This window comes from Urtica dioica, chromosome 7 (genome assembly GCF_054948205.1).
Source record: "Urtica dioica subsp. dioica isolate 48M chromosome 7, U.dioica_male_clone48M_v1_H2, whole genome shotgun sequence".
In the NCBI taxonomy this organism is placed as follows: Eukaryota; Viridiplantae; Streptophyta; class Magnoliopsida; order Rosales; family Urticaceae; genus Urtica; species Urtica dioica.
In genome coordinates this window covers 34,087,768-34,092,802 of record NC_142762.1, presented here as the reverse complement: position 1 = coordinate 34,092,802, position 5,035 = coordinate 34,087,768, and the positions used below count along the sequence as shown (strand labels likewise).

General features: G+C 30.2%; 1 pseudogene; it reads right to left on the bottom strand.

Annotated features, from left to right (window-relative positions):
* Positions 1-4,552: 4,552 nt before the first annotated feature.
* LOC149390975 (secreted RxLR effector protein 161 pseudogene) lies at positions 4,553-5,035 on the bottom strand (annotated as a pseudogene).

Sequence of the window (5,035 nt, the reverse complement as noted above, 5' to 3'; positions counted from 1 at the left end):
ACAGCCTCTCTTTATTCTTTTGTTATTTTAAAACAGTTCTATTTTCCAAAATACCTGTATAAATGCATTACTTACATGTTCAAACGTATGAACACACAATCAAGAATTCGTGTCAATATATGAGAAACATCCAAGGACTTAAACAGATCACATGGACACAAACAGTGAAAATTACACATTTAACACTACAAAGAAGTGATGTTAATCCTTTATTTTCAATAAACGGGTCTATCAAAACGAAGTCAAGCCAAGAGCATGATACGTTGAAAGCTTCGGTCCGCTAATTAACAAAATATTATTAGGACTCGATAAATCTGTTATGAGTATCCGATTCAATCTTTAGAATTCAGTTTAAGATGATTATTCAATTGTTAAAGAGTCATCGTATAAAAAAAAAAAAAAAGGCTAAGAATATAAAAAAAAAATTATGAAAACAAACAAAAAGTTTATTAGAGTATGAGTATAGTCTATAATCTCTCTCTCTCTCTCAACCTGAAATTTTGTAGCAAGAATCATGAATTTTGATTTGATGGGATCGAAACATTTCAGCACTAAATGAATTGAAACAACGGAAGAATTACGATCATTTGTGGCTTAAATATTTCTAAATACTTGCAAGCAAAATGGACGATATTTAATAATCATGCATCTCGTAGCATACTGAAACTGAAAAACAATTCCTATCGTATAATGTACAATATGTTTTTTTTTTTTTTTTTTTTTTTTTTTTTTCCTTTTTTTCTTTTCTGTGTGTGCTTCCAGGTCTTTCATCAAAAGCTAAAAAAAAGAAAAAAGTGTGGTCACTCACGCATATAATCCCCTCAACAGTTGACGAAGATACATATCGAAATCAGAAATTTCTAGACTCTCATTTAACGGTTTTCGAATCTCTGACATGCAATTCCAGGATATGTAAAGCAAGGTGGCAATGTCGTACATTATTTTAATATTGTTATTTCAAATTTGGGGCGTTGATGCTTCCCACTGGGACACGTGGCAGAAGACACGTAAGGGTTTGCCAGGGTGTCAGCATCTGCTTCACGTGAAGATCCACACGTTCTTTATATTTCCGTATCTTCGTGACTCTCGTAGCTTGGGGACCTAGGGCTATACAGATATATACTGATATATATATATATATATATATATATATATATATATATATATATATACGTAACGTACATGATCTATATGTATATGTGTGTAATGTAGAGAGGAATAGAATTGACCAATACAAAAGTATGATCTTTTATGATTAGCCAATTGATTCTTCGATACAGTGCATACTTCTCCCTCTCTCCCCCCTTTTATTTATTGGCCGACACTTTATTATTATTATTTTTGTATATATGTATATAGATTATTAGACTGATCTGCTTTTTGTGATCGTTCTCATCACAAGTATACATGATTTACAGATATATGTGAATCTTGAAACCTTAAACTTCTTTGCTTCTTTATATTTTTAAGTAATATAAAAGCATGAGATTAGAGGGAGAAAGAGAGGTATTTGTTGTGTTTATAAAAAAAGGTGCAATTTGAATTATGTTGCAGGATATTTTGTTAAAACACATAGATGTTTAGTAAATATATATAGAATAACGTAGAATCAAATTTAGTATTTAGTAAAATTAGTAAAAATTTAAAATAGACGCATTTCTATTTATAATAAATAATCGATATTTCTATTCTATTAAAAAAAAATTATAATAATGGGTGTTTATAGATTATAAAATTAAAAAAAACAATGATTTTTGGTGACATCAAAAAAATTATTGGATAAAAAGTGAAAAAAAAGAGAATAAAATAAAAGCTATCAAAATCACCAAAATACTAGCTTAAAACTTTTTTATTTTAAAATTAAAAAAACGATTTTAACTTTTATTAATTTTTTTTTAACCAAACACTCTATAAAGTAGTTAAGATTATAAACAAAAGATTTATATCCAAATGCAGCTAGAGAGAGAGGGAAAAATGTATTGATGTTGTTGACCTAGAATTTAGCTGCGACTAAGATATTTAATTAAAATAGCGACAACTTGTGGCTAATTATAATGGGGGAAATTTGAACTACCCTAAATGACAAATATTAAATTTATTTGAATTAAAATAGAAGCAATTTAGTTGAAATAGTTTTAAAATAATAATGAAATAAAAATAACGTTTCATATTTGTGATTTAAATCTAAAGAATGAAACAAAAAAATCCCACTAATCAAAGATTCATTATTATAAAAGTAAAATTAAAGCATAATTGTTGAGTAACAAAAAGTAATAAGATAAGAGTAATCTAGTAACGTAGTCAATTTCAAACATGATTTTAAGTATATAGTCAACGTTTGGTAAGTTTTGTAATTAGTCATTTATATAAATAAACTATTAGAAAATATCGAAAATATCATTATGTAACATGAATGATAGAAACCAACTACTAACCAATGTTTTAGCCAGCCAAATCTTATCGCGTGTAAAATAAATGGAATATAACTGAAATTAACCAAAAAAAAACTTGGTATCGTAACTAATTGTACTACAAAAAAAGAAATAAATTATTATATTTGAATAAAGGATATCAAGTTACCGTATATTAAAGCTGCATTATTTGGCTGCGATCAAAGCGAAAATTTAAAAGGCAATTCATTATTAAAATTAATACAAGTAACTGCCTCGCTTTCTCTTATTTCTCGGTTACTGAAAGTTTCTGTTCTAATGTCTGATATCGCATATAGAAGAAACGGAAGTTAACAACAATAAAAACTTAATATCGCAACTAATTAGACTACAAAAAAGGAAAAAAAAATATTATATAATAAATCAAGTTAACGTGTATTAAATTTGGCTGCGATCAAAACATTGGCTACATGTTTATGTTCAACCGATTTTAATAAAAGTAAATGTAGTAATTTGTTAAATAACTAATAGAACCACGTCAATATTTGTGGCTATATTTGAAACTTAAATGAAACGTTGGTTAAATTGCAATACCAACGTTTCAAGTGGTTTAGTCCGCGTAATTTTTCATAAGATCATAAGAAAAAAAATCTCTCCCCATTCATGTATAATGGAGACGGGCTTTAAATGGTTGGGTTGGCTATGGCTATGAAATTTAGACGACGACCGTAGAAAATCAAGAATCAGGACTAGAAAGAAATCGACAAATCAAGCAGAATAAAAAAAAAAAAAAATTACATCATCCCAAGTCGAAAGCGGGGCTAGCGCCTGGACTATATAAATGAAGACTATGTTATAGAAAAGAAGAGGAAACACAGTATTTGAACACAAGATTTGAGTTTTCTTATTTAATAACAATTGCCTTGTAAAAGAAACATTACAAGGTATTTATAGACTGAAACTACTCAGAATACACAAACCATAAAACGGTAACACTATAAAGTGGAACAATTAAAACAAATAAAGGAAATTAAAATAAATAACAGCAAGCAAGTCTAATAAAGACATAAACTTCTAATTTAAGGTCTTAAATGATGGATTTCGGTTTAATTTCTGAGAATTCCGTTTCCGCTAAAATTTAAAAAAAAAAAAAAAAAAAAAAATGCTACTGTTTCGTCATTTTCCGTTACATTTGTCCCACTGCTCGATAAATGTTAATTCTTTATGTATGGCATCATCTAAATTCCTTGGAATGTTTATTTATTTATTTTGAAGAGAGCCGTGCATTAGGATTTTGTTAGGCAGTGACACATAAGTTTATTTTTTTGTTTGTTATCAACGAAATAATCCTTTGTACTTAGATTTTATATAACTGTTTGCTATTGGAATTTCTAAACCTTGCTTGACTTGATAAAAATGTATCATTGAAATATACATATATTGTTATGAAAACCAAAGGAATAACTTAAATCGAAAACTCTTTAAACACTTATAAGGTATGAATTTTAGAAGAGAGAATAGAGAAATATGGAGAGTAAATTGTAGAGAGAAGATGAAAGAGTGAATTGTAGAAATTGGGATGCATTTTCCCTTCATCATACTCATGTATTTATAGTAAAAATTTGTGTACATTAGTCAATAAGTTAGGTGTAGGATAATTAATTATTTACCCCATATTTTTTACTTTTGAGCATACCAATTATTTACAACACTCCCCATTTGAGATGCTCATTGATAAATTTACGTGTTCATGCTGCCTCGTTAAAAACCTTACTAGGAAAAATCCAGTGGGATAAAAACCTCAGTAAGGAAAAAAAAGAGTACAACTATGTAAAGCTCCCCCTGATGCAGACATAGGTGCGTTCTTTCTATAAATCTTGCAATTTACGCATTCCAATGTCATGAACATGTTTTCTGAAAGGTGAAGTGGGGAGCGCCTTTGTAAGAAGATCAGATGAGTTATCACATGAACGAATATACTGGATGCTGATAACATTGTTCTTCTCTAGCTCTTGAGTGAACGAAAAGAACCTCGGAGGGATGTGTTTTGTTCTATCACTCTTGATGAATCCCATCTTCATTTGAGCAACACATGCGACATTATCTTCATAAAGTGTGATGGGGTCCTCGATTGTTGGAAGACCACTGGTGACTCTGATATGTTACGTCATTGATCTCAGCCATACACATTCACAACTTGCTTCATGTAGTGCTATAATCTCCGCATGATTTGATGATGTGGCAACGAGCGTTTGCTTTTGAGAACGCCAAGAAATCGCAGTCCCTCCATACGTAAACACATATCCAATCTGAGATCTCCCTTTGTGTGGATCTGATAAGTAACCTGCATCTGCATAACCAATCAAAACTGGTTTTGTCTTGTTAGGATAAAATAATCCTAAATCAATCGTTCCTTGAAGATAACGAAGCACATGTTTGACCCCATTCCAGTGTCTCTTCGTAGGAGCTGAGCTGAATCTTCCTAATAGATTAACTGCAAAAGCTATATCTGATCGAGTGCAATTAGCATGGTACATAAGGGCTCCAATCGCACTGAAATATGGTACTTCAGGATCAAGAATCTGTTCAGATTCCTCACATGGACGAAATGGGTCTTTTACCACATCTAGGGATTTGACAACCAT